Source organism: Montipora capricornis, chromosome 6 (genome assembly GCF_036669925.1).
Source record: "Montipora capricornis isolate CH-2021 chromosome 6, ASM3666992v2, whole genome shotgun sequence".
Taxonomy (NCBI): domain Eukaryota; kingdom Metazoa; phylum Cnidaria; class Anthozoa; order Scleractinia; family Acroporidae; genus Montipora; species Montipora capricornis.
This window is the reverse complement of record NC_090888.1, coordinates 2,561,541-2,574,100: the sequence shown is the minus strand read 5'-3', so window position 1 is coordinate 2,574,100 and position 12,560 is coordinate 2,561,541. Positions and strand designations below refer to the sequence as shown.

General features: G+C 37.7%; 1 long non-coding RNA gene across 1 annotated transcript; it reads left to right on the top strand.

Annotated features, from left to right (window-relative positions):
- The first annotated feature begins 4,618 nt into the window (after positions 1-4,618).
- LOC138051191 (uncharacterized) lies at positions 4,619-12,245 on the top strand. The gene is made up of 2 exons (XR_011132742.1): positions 4,619-5,305; positions 11,909-12,245. It is a non-coding gene; the product is annotated as an uncharacterized lncRNA (long non-coding RNA).
- Positions 12,246-12,560: the final 315 nt, after the last annotated feature.

The window sequence follows — 12,560 nt, the reverse complement described above, 5'->3', positions numbered from 1 at the left end:
CGAAAACGAATTTTTATGAATTAAATTGCTGGAAACTTAAAGGATTTCGGACAGAAAGGAATTCTTAAGCATTATTTTGAAAAACTTTGATTACTAACCTGTCGACGGCACTTTCTACCACTGAATACAGTTCCCCATTTGCAATGCGCCTTGGTACTTAGGTGAAACCCTGTTGCAATAAGAATCAGATAAATAAACGCTATCTTAGATGCTTCCATGCTGTACGGACGGACGAAATATAGATTGATGCACTCTACGTTTAAGCGAACTACTGCCACTGCAAACTGAAACTTGGGTTAGACTTGGTTATAACAAGATGTAAATAAAAAGAAAGCACCAATTGTTTTATTAAAACGAATATGATAACACCGCTATAAGGTGCTAAGTACTTTGGCGATTTTCTAGGCTGATTTAATTTGCGCTAAAGTTATTATACTAAAAAATAGGCTAAGATCGAGGTTAGTTCAGTGTTACGGGCTCATACACTTTTCTCACGCCGATGGCTTTAGGCGCCCAGGGCGGTTTTCGATTGGAGTTTTTCATTTCATCAGTGTGTCGTGATTAGCTAAGCTTATATCTTTAATTGGTTTGTTCAGTTTCAAGGCCCTGTGCTACCAAGAGTAGAATACAATGTCAGTAGTTTCACAATCTTTTGAGACGCGCGAGAGAGAAAGCTTATCAGAGTGACAGAAATGTGATATTCCATCGCTTTCTATGCAATTCAGTCGGACAACAAATTGTTATGTCATACTGAGTATGCTATTCAGTGCAAAACCAGCTGAACCACAATTTGGAAGAATTAAACGAGGGATGTCATTTGCACACCTTTGATTAGTTTCAAAAGCAATACAGTTCTGGCTCAATAGGTAACATTTCCAGTTTTAATGCCACTAAGAGTGCAAAATTAGGAACGTGTTAATTGCACGCACACCAGAGTACTAGAGCTTTAATCTGAGAAGCCCAGCACAAAAGGTGAATTGTTGTCAGTTTTCTATCCAGATCATTTAAAAGCGAGCCCTTAAGCAGTCTTATTCTCCTGAGAATATCACCTTCCTTTCATTAGACCTAGAAGTGATAGTAGGCGAGATCAGTTCTCATTGCCACTGTAAAACGACGCCAACGATAACGAGTTAAAACAGTTTTGGTAGAGGTTAAATTGCATTTTTTCATGGCCAATTTTTAATTTTTTGGTACTATAAGCTTTTCAGTCTTTTGGAGGGCACTTTAATTCCCAGAAATGCAAGCAATAGACCATTTTCCGAGTTCATGTCTGCCTCCTCATCAAAACGAGTCTTTGGGCGAAATTTTTGTGATGGTATTTGTTTCTAGTTTACATATGAATAAAAACTAATTTACATGAGAAAAACTTCGCACGTTCTTTGAAGTTTAAGTATTTCCTACCAGTTTCGCCAAATAAGATAAGTGTAAGGGTCATCGTTATTTTCATGTTAGGTTAAATCCAGCTGCTTATTTTTACTGTGATGAAGATGACTATGGAAGGGGACACTTCGTGACGCTTATTAAAAGATACTTGCATCGAATTACTTCCAAGGACTGCTCAAGCAACAACGAGATCGACAAGGACAATGGCGTCACAAAACAATTCTTTTAACGAACTAAAGCAAGGGATGGTGCGGTACATTCGTTTAACATGTTGATCCACTTCTCTGCCATTTTCTTCCCGCCAACAATGTGAATAAGGAAATTTGAGATACTAAAGGGAGGACGTGAGAACTTGACGATTTTTTCGCAATGAAGCAACCACACTGTTCGAACTTTTTTTTATTTCTAGAGAGTCGGTTTTCACTTTCCGAATCAAACAACTTGGACTAATCGCGAAATGATTTGAATAACGTGGATATATTTTTAATTTCTTATAGTCTTCCTTGAGTCCTGGCTTCAGTTACGTTCTCTACTGAATTATCCTATTTTAATAATAAACGCAAAAATAGTCCTCAAACCACTTATAAAGCACGGCATACAAAATAACATGTAAAATCTTCCCAAACGAATTTTTCGGTAAAATGTTACCACAATGCACAATTATTTCAGTCGATTTTACAAAAAAAATCTCTCCTTTCTTAAATTTTAAGAAGAGGCCGTGAAATAAGTTGTTTAAGAAGATAAGAACCATTCAACAATTCTTGAATCTCTATAATCTGCAAGCGAAAGTTTAGTTTGCAAGTCGACTGAAAATATCTCCCCTTCATCTATTTCGTACCGCACGCCCTTACTTATATGTAATTTAAAAACACTTGTCCACAATGAATGGTCATTACTTCTTACATACGAAACGCCCGCTGTAAGAGGGGCGTTAATGATTTCTTGTAAGAACCTAAAATTGGCCACTATAAATGTGGAAATGAAGGTGTTTTTTGTGTTCCTTTTCACCTGCGGCCTGGTCATTAAAATTAATACATTTGCCAAAGTGAAAACTGTGACATTCAAAATTAACAGACTGATATCATGAAAAAGGTGATGCGAAAAGTTCCACGTATGCCACGCGCTTCGACGTGATGAGGAAGTTTTCTTGAGCAGCATAACTCGTTGAAAACGAATGTGATTTTTCTTGGAATTTTTTTCTCATAAAACCACAAGATTAATGGAAAAAAACATGGCCACTTCATTTTCACTGCTGGTTCAAGTTATTCCACCAAATTTTGTTTTTTACTTTCAAATAGGATTTTTTGCTATAACAAAATCATACATCAAATAAATATAATTTCGTAAATACTCCTTTTCTTTAGCCATCTCAGTATGATCAAAAATAACACACAAGCAGCGTTTGTCACCGCCGTTTGTGTATTTAGAATTGGCAGTGTCAGGGGTTTCAATAACTTCTGAAATAGCCGTCCATGATAGCCCATTGAAGGCGGCAGTTTAACAAGTTTATGATAGCATTTTTAGTGAAAATCAAGGCAAACTAGCCGTCGGTGTGGCAAATCAGGCGGCAGTATACCACCGGTAACCGGCTGCTATTGAAACCCCTGAGTGTGTAATCATCTCGACGTGAATTTCCACCTTAAATTTTCGAAAATTCTGTTGAATAGAAAGCACCATTTGTCCTCACGCCTGAACGTGTTTTCATCATAGGGCTATTTCAAGATGTTTTGTTGACAATGTAGGATTCTTAAACTGAACATATCTTAAAATAAATGGAGATGCGATAATGACTCCGCCGCGGTTCATATTAATTGTAACACTGTGACTTCTCAAATTCGCGGGTTGTCACTCGTACCTACCCTCTTACCTACTCGTACCTACGAGTGACAACCACGACAATAAAGTAAGGCTTTTTTTATTGAGAACTTTTGCGGGTAAATATCTTTTTCAGTTTTTTATCGAGATTCCCATACAAATCCTTATAATTGTTTACCTTCCGACTCTGGGTCACCTGTGGTACAAGGTGAATGAAAAACGAGCAAAGACTAGATTGATCCAAAAGGAAACTGCATCACCAAAAACGGAAATGAAAGATCAAGATTATAAAGTGATATTTGCTAAAGGGACACCACAGAAATCTAGCTTTTCGGGTGAAGTTCCAAGTCCTACACTTCACTGAAGAAGCATTCAGTTTCTCATCGATTGACAAAATTCAGCCACTTCAACGTACGGAGAAAAAACGTATAATGAAATGTTTGATAAAAGAAAGTTCACATAATAGCGATGGTCATAGAAGTCGTGGATGAAAAAAACCCCTGTACAGCAAATGAAATGAAATTCGTTAGCAAGTCCCAAATTTACGTATGAGGGCATCAGTTGCATTTTCGTAAGTTTAACTCGAGGAGGATCGGCGTTTCATTTGCTGTTAGTGGCCTTACTGAGCGTTCCTTTCTTCTCAGCTGTCGTCAGGCATTGAATTTTGTTGAACGCCTCTAACATCAGATTTGGAGTACACTCAAATAAGATAATACAAACACATTTCTAATCCAGTCTGGAATGTTTAGACTGAAGATAAGGAAAGAAATTAAAAGATAAAAGCTTCAATTTTGAAGCAAAACTTTTTCTTAAAGTAAACTGTAAATGAGTATAAGATACCGGTAGCTGATTTTGCTAACATGGAAAATTTGAAGTGTCAACTGAATTGACAAAATAAGTTGACCACTTTAGAAAGAGTAACTTGAAAGGCTGACGTTTTGCGCGGAATGATCCCGTTCGCTACAGCAACTTGATTGACTCTTCAAACTGTGAGCGACAAACCACGGACATTTATTAAAGTTGTTCCACATGGTCCAGAATTCTTCATCAACGCCATTTATTTCTCACCACACGGGCAATTAGCAAAACATGAAGACAGTAAGACTGTAGCAGTAATTTGAATCTAATTTGAAGAAAAAGGCGACATTGTTCATTGATCACAATTTTTTCAGATATTAAGTGCTAGGATCATTTCTCTCTTTCCTTTTTCATCTTTTTCTGTGTCTTTTCATAAACCGTATGGAGATGTGAACCGTGATATTGTTCCGCTATTGAAATCATTTATTATTACAAATTTTACTTTCAAAGCTTGGTTCATATTAATTTTCAAATGACTTGCGGCAAAAGCTATTTCGCAAACGTTTCAGTTCTCCAGCATTTTCAGCACAAAGCTTGGCTATGTTTTTTTTTAAGCAAGGTGAGCGTTTATCCACAGTTAACGCAATTGTTAATTGTCTTGTTACATCGCATGGAAAGTCTGCCTCAAACATCATCAGTCCCTCGGCCAAGAATTGAAATAATACTGACTAAGACGCCATCGATGCTGTGTAACACTAAATTACAGGATTCCTTTTAATTAAGTACGAATTACTCCTGAACGAAATCCTTAATTTAGGGTTTATGAGGCTAATACTATCACATATTCCATTCTGATTAATTTGTCATCACCTATCGCTTTGAGGCCAATAGTATTATTCTTCAATGTTGTTCACAAACCAAAGGGGAATAATAGTAATGAAGAAAATTCAATACCTTAGAAAAGAGCTGCCGATTATGTCTGTGGTTAACTTGAAAACACTCTTCATTTTCGCTTTAATGAATAAATGGGTAGCTGAACTCTTGCTAACATTTTTCTCGCGTAAAACGTGTCCATATAAAAACCAACTCGTAAAGTCAGTCGTTATATTCCTCGTGAAATCGCCAGATAAGAGATCACTTTTGGATTCGTTTTGATAAAACGTGGCGGAGAAATCTGAAATCATCAGTGATGGAATTGAAGACTGCTTTCGTAATTTTCGCACTCCTCGCAGTAACTGAGTTCTCGAGTCTTTGTCGCGGTCAATATGAATGCCTGTTTGGAAATTGCGGCGACAGACGCACTATTAAGGCAAGTAAAACTCTTCTTATCATTTTTTCTGTATCCGCTGGGGCCAAAAGAAGAACCGGACCGGTTGAAAGATTTGAGCTCATAAGGACATTTTGTTCGCACAGAAGCGTGCAAGGTTTTCTTTCTGTTCACATGAAACGAAGCAACCGGCTGAATTTAAACTTTTGTCATTAGTTGTCACACAGTTACATGAAATTCTCTTTAGGCATTTGAAAGTTTTCACGCCACTCATTCGCCACGAAGATTGTTCCACTAAAGAGACGTTCTCCCTAATTTCACTTGTGCTACATCTTTCAGTTAACTACGGATAGATATGTGACTTTTTCAACTGTCGCTTTTGGACGTAGAAAGCTTCTCATGTCATAGCTATTTGCAAGATGTAAGCTTCAAGTAATAGTGTAATATTAGCGAAAAAAGTGATTAACAACTCGACACACTTCATTTTCGTTAGCCTAGTTACCACGCTTCCATGAAGCCACGCCTTTACCGCATAAGTTAGACGACGAAGGTGTTCACTGCGCTGGTTAAATCATTGACCGGACCGGCTAAAAGTTCGTCCATTCTCGTTTTTGGCGTTCAAGTTTTTTAACGGTTTGACCGCAAAATTTTCGTACAGTTAGCGTGTTTCCGTGTGCGGAACAGAACCCCTAACTGCAAGAATTTTCAACCGATCGAAAATTCGTCCGCAACGGTGTGATAAAAGCCTGAGTGTAACCGTTGCTGAAAAAAACAAAAAATTATTTTCCGAAGTCGTAAGTTAAAAATCACGTTTTGTTCTTCCGTAACGTAAGTTTGAAAACTTCTCGAGATTTACTTAGAAGAAAATGACGGCAGAAAAACTCAGCAACTTCGGACCGCAGAAACTGTTTGATGTATGTAGTATTGGTATTTTGTTTGGCCTCTTTATGATACTGAGATATAGTTTGAAGTTAGGCTAAAAATATGATCCTCCATGCTTAAACTGACTGATGAACTTATTGAATTAAAGTATGCAAGTGTTGCAGCAAAAAAACTGAAAAGCATAACCTTGATTCGAGGTGCGTTTGGAAACTCTGTTGAGTTATCAATCTCTACAATTTGTTTGGTTTCAGGGGTTGGGAGACTCACACATTTCCTCCCCACCCACCCGAGACAGCCGAGGTTGCCAATTTATACGGGAATAGAGAAAAAAGGTTTCATGCGCATAGCAGAATTCATGCTAAACAAGCGGGCATCGGTAAAAATACGAAGATCATGAAGGAGATAAAATGTAAACAGAGCATCATTTGAAATGAAACGAAAAACTATGTGTAATTTGTTACAAACTGAACTTATTTCAGCTACACCTTAATTAAACCTGTTTGTGTATATAACAACAGTGAGGTGATTCGTGTTCACTTCAAAAGCCATCAAATGATAATATACAGAGGTAAATACTACTACTACTACTACTACTACTCCTACTACTATTACTACTACTACTACTACTACTACTACTACTACTACTACTACTACTACTACTACTACTACTACAGTACTACTACAGTACTACTACTACTTCTACTACTACTGCTACTACTACTTGACTACTACTACTACTACTACTACTACTACTACTACTACTACTACTACTACTACTACTACTACTACTACTACTACTACTACTACTACTACTACTACTACTACTACTACTACTACTACTACTACTACTAGTACTACTACTACTCCTGAGCTTCCAGAAATTAAAAAATATATATACAAAGAAATAATACTTTGTGATTCTTTTAAAGCCCGGTCAAGGGGCCTTAATATCCGTTCAATTTTGTTGACTGAACAGCGATGTTGAAACAGTCTGCTCCCCTCCCCCCTTTCAACCGTGTTGAAACATGTTGAATCGACGTTGACTCGATGTTGAATGAGTTTAAAAGCGAATGTTGAATTTGTCCCCCTCTTTCAACAATGTTGGGTATACGCGTGCGCACTAATCGGTTCCTCATTGACGCATCCATGTATTTGTATCCATAGTAACAAAGCAGCCTGGGACTGAATACCAGGCCTCTTGTGGAGCTTTGTCAAATCAAATGTTGATGATGTGTTGAAAACGTTTGCCTACGCCAGCAGTCAACATCATTCAATATCGTTCAACGAAAAAATATCGAATATGGATGTTTAAGCCGTTTACCCAGGCCCTTTAATAAAATGTGTTTGCATCGAATTACCTCCAAAGACCTCAAACAACGACGAGGTTGACAAGAAGAAAGGTACCACAAAACAAATACGTTTAATGAATGCAGTCGAAAACCGCCAATGGTTCGCTACGTGCGCTTTACGTATGTTGATCCAACAATGTGAAAAAGAAAAATTGAGATAAAGCCTTGAGGATGTGAGACCTTGACGATAGATTAACAATTTTCTTTGCACTGAAAACAATCAGAATGATCATACTTATTTTATTTTTAGAGAGTCCGTTTTCTAGAATAATCAATAAATGATTTGAATGACGTGGGTAAACTTTTAAGTTCTCATTGTCTTCGCTGTGGTCCTTGCTTCAGTTTCTAATTAGTCCTAGCTTAATAATGAACGCAAACAGAGACTTCAAAATGTATGTTTCGGATAAATGTTACCACAATGCAAAACCTGGTTAAGGTAATTTTCAAATATGGCTTGCAGTGCAAAAGCTATTTTAGCAAACGAAATCAGTTCTCCAGTTTTTTCATTTCATCACAAAGCTTGGCGACGGTTTTTTTTCGAGGCAAGGTAACAAATATTACTTTGTCAGTATTTCATCAGTTCATATTCAAGACAATAGACTCATGCTCGGTTGAGAAGAAGAAAATTTTATGCGTTTGAAAATTGGAAGATGATCTACACAACTTGGGTTCTTTTATCATTGCATTCCAAGTCTATTTGACAAATTGATGTCAGTTTTTCATGCGTCTGTCCTGTTATTGATCATGAATTGCGTGATAACATTGTCAAAGTAGCTGTGGATCCACGAGGCCATAGCTGAGTGGATCCGCAGACAATGTTATGACGAAATTCATTGTCAATAACTGGACAGACGCATAAAAAACTGACATCAATTTGTTTTTTACAATAACAAAATAAGGCAGAGGGATCAAAATTAAGTCAAAACAAGAGAAGAACGTGGGACAAAAATGTGAGAAACTTCAATCTGACGTGAGCAATATCGCGTCATTATCGCATAAATTATAAATTTATGTGTCTGTCCGCTTATTGACAATAAAAAATAGCCAATGGAAGTGCGAGAATTTTGCTGTCATTGTAAAACGGTATCTCGTATTTTTAACGGACCAGATGTCTCGAGAACAAAAGAAGAGTTCCGATTCCGTTATTCCATGGCGTCACTTCACCTACAATTGAAAATAAAAAACAGGTGAAAAGTAGTAGTAGAATTATGCTCCTAATTCTACTGGTAGCGTGCTGGGCTTGAAGGAGACGATTTTGGATGAAGGAACGCTTTGAAATCAAAGGGGAACTGTCTCGCTATTTTAGTCAAACTTCAAAACAATAAAATACGTCTTTATATGCATCAATTAAGAAAAAAAAATCATAAATGGTGTAGTTTTGTTGCCAATAACAAATGAAGTGTACTGAAGCTATTCTTCAATGTTATTTGCATCCATGGATGGAGAGAAGATGTAAATGGATTGAAACTTGAAAAAAACTGACAACTTTTTTTTAAATTTGGAGATGGGGTCCCCAGAACATGAGTCGCCAAAAATTAAATATGAATAGCGCTTTGTGCAATAAATATATTTCATATCTTGTCAGTGGGTTGCTAGGAATGTTGCACGTATGAGCAGAAGTACTAACTTAGGTTTTTCCCCAGTTTTTAGCATGACGTTACTGACATTGCCCCTTTCACTAAAGTTCTATAGTAAAGGCAACCCCATTCTGTTCATTCACAACATGCCTTACTGACGGAGCACTCCATTCGAATGCATATACTACGGGTTCATATCTCTGAGTCACCGTCGCTCGCCGGGGAAACCGTTTAGAGTTGTCCTTAGAGGGTCCCTGGCTCAATTCCTCCAAGTTATCAGTGTAAATGGAAACTGAATACTTTACTTGCATTTGAGTCTCTCAGCACTGTTATGTTTGCTTGAATTGTTTTAAAATTTTTAGTCTCACTAAAACCAAGTTATCCCTGAAATTTCACAAGTCAGTGTGTGAAGGTCAAAACCCAGATTTTTGGCATTTCAAAGCATGAAACTTAACAATTTTGGGCATTCTTCTTTTGAAATGTTAAAAGACCAGCTTTTCAGAATGAGTGGATCGTTGTTGTCTAACGCAGTTGTTTGAAAGGGCCAACACCTGTTTAACTGAACATAGCTGCATGACCAGTAGCCTCTCACGCAAGACACTCACGCGTTCCTCCCCCACGAGCTTCTGCTGAAACGAGCTACACACGAACTTGTGGGGAAGGGACGCGTGCTGAAGCCCTAAGATAAGAGTCACTGCGTGGGAAGCAATATGACCAGAAGACTTCGCTGAACAATGGAACGCTATAATACGCCCATGCTTCGTAACGATATTGTTACAGTATTGTAATAACTGTGGGCAGAGCTCCAAGAAAATAGGAATTAGAAACAATGTTTGGCGGCATCGTGGCTGTAATTAGCCACAACGGAGCTGTAGCGTTGGGCTTTTAAAAACACCATACGAAAACTTTAATCGACTTAATTAACTCGAGTCTGAGATAAATTCCCTTTGCATATCAATACCGCTCGCCTTTCAAGTTGGCGTTGACAATTATCAAAAACTGAGGATATCTGTCCGTCTTCATTATGATATTACTTCGCCTCTATAAAAATGTGCAGGCCAAACTCTATATATCGACGTTGGGATATCAAGAAACACTGAGAAATCCACCATGGCTGCAAAAATGTCCCTCATATTCGTGACTATGTTACTCTGTCAATCACTTCTGATCAACTTCCCTGGACGCTGTTCTGGTGTCAAAATCAGATCGAAGTGGAGGTGTATATACAGGTTTTGCAGAAAATACGAGGTTAGAGAAGTTCTTCCTTAAGTCGAGCATCATGCTAAAGAATGTTAAATCTACCAGTTCCTAAAAATTAGTGTTTCTCAGTAATTGTGCTAGTAATGCAGCGGCCTTCATGAAAAATTAACCAAACCCTAACTCGACGATCGTCTGGACATCTTATAATACTCAAACTACTCTCCGACCCCCCCCCCCCCCCAAAAAAAAAAAAGCAAGAAACTGGCGTGCAATATTCCCTTTAATCAGGAATAGATAAACTGCGAAAATAGTTACAAATGGGCTTCGCCCTGAAAACGAAAGAGGGGTTGTATTCAGGGATGTTGGAATGAAGTGAGCTTGTTATTTTTCTTTTATTAAATGAAAATGACTGGTTCCACACCCGTTTTTTTTTTTTGTACATAGTTACGTTCTTAATCACCTTACGTTTTCTTAAAGCGATAACTTGTCTCTGAATTCTTAAATACACCCTCCGGTTCTAAGCCATGGTACTGTCGTTCAAAATTTCTCCGACTGAAGGAATGACAAATTTTGGTGACAACTGACGAAATGTCACTGTAAGGCTTATTAGAATTAACGAAAGATAAAGGGAGATGTCAATTGAGGATTTTGAAATGACCGAATGCAAAAATTTTGGCCGCCAATAAATCATCATTTTTCCTTAATTTGTGTTAATCCTGACTTGCCTCATTAGCACGCGTCAAATTGAAAGAATTTTGGCAGTAAAACGAGGCTAGTCAGCCTAATTTGCACAAACTTAAGAGAATACTTATTGGCAGCCATTTTTGCAACACCTGCTTCTCTTTTCCTACCCCTGTGAGACTTTGCACACTATTGTAAATTAGGTGGAAATTTCAGTGGCGACCAAAAGAATAGCGTTAGGGTTATATATGATATTTCCAATCTTTATTTCGAGATGAAATCATCAGCGAAACGAAAATGAAAACAAAATAAAACAATCTTTGAGGTAATTTATTCTCTCGTTAAAATTTAATGCATAGGGCCCTCCTCTTTATAAAAGACCGTGCAATGACTAAAGACAAATTCAAACTTAAGAAGTTAATGACCAAACGGTTAGGGTATGGCGTTAAAATATTTTCTTGCGATCACAGTCGTAACATTAGCAGTCATGTTCGAGTTTACAGCTCACGGCAGGGCGGTTCATCCGATATGCATTTTCGATCCTTATAATACTAAGTGCTCTCAACAGCCCACTCAGGTTAGTTTTGATTAGTTACTTATGATCATTTTGCCTTTAAAATTGCATGGCATATTACTCCGGCATGACTCATGATGATCTCAAACTGAGCCGTAAATAATCCTTGTGGTTATATTAATATCTGGACACTTGTTCTATACCTTTTTCTTTTCTTTCGAAGAGATCATGTACACGACGCGCTGCAAAAAACTGTCAGCAAAGCAGACATTGATCAACTTCATCTTCAACTTTAAGTTAAACTGCATGACTCGAACTTTCCTTAAGGTAACATTATAAAAGAATAGATCAGAATAGGCCAGAAATAAGGTAACTAATTTTGACATGGAGAGCAAGTATATTAACTTCAGTTCTTATGCACGACTTTTGTTTTTCTAAGCAGCCAAAGAAGCCACCTAGAGGTGACTCGACTTCCAACGAAGACACAATGAACCTAGAACAGAGAGAATTCAACCCCAAGGCGAAGATTCTGCTAGCTGATCTGATGCGGCGGAGTTACAAACGGCCTCAAGAATTTAGATCTGATTACGCCGATAACGACTATTGACTGAGGAACTTATAAAACTAAGTAAAAGTAGAAGTAGCAAATTTTGCAAACAAGAAATGGAATCCAAACAAGTTTCAAGGCATGCTGGGTGAAGGAAGTTAGATTATAGCTAAAATATTTGTAGAAATGTCCGATTACGTTCCACGCCGTAAATAAAGATCGCTTACGCAAACTTTGGTGTGCGTGTTATTTCGTGTGCATATTGCCGGGGCAATATTCCTCTTTCATGTAAAACTGCCAATACAGCCCACAAAATATGACCAGAAATATGGCTTGCATGAGAGGTTTTTCTCCTGTTTTTCCTCGGCCATTTCTATACCAAAAACTCATGAAACCCTGCATATGATTTGGTTTTTATTTCCGAAACGAATGTCAGTGCTGGAAATTACTCAGTGCCTGCCATGGGATATTGTCTGTCGGACTTATCTGATCAATTCACAGGCAACCCAAACTCATAATTCCAATGTCTAGTCAACGTACCGATTTT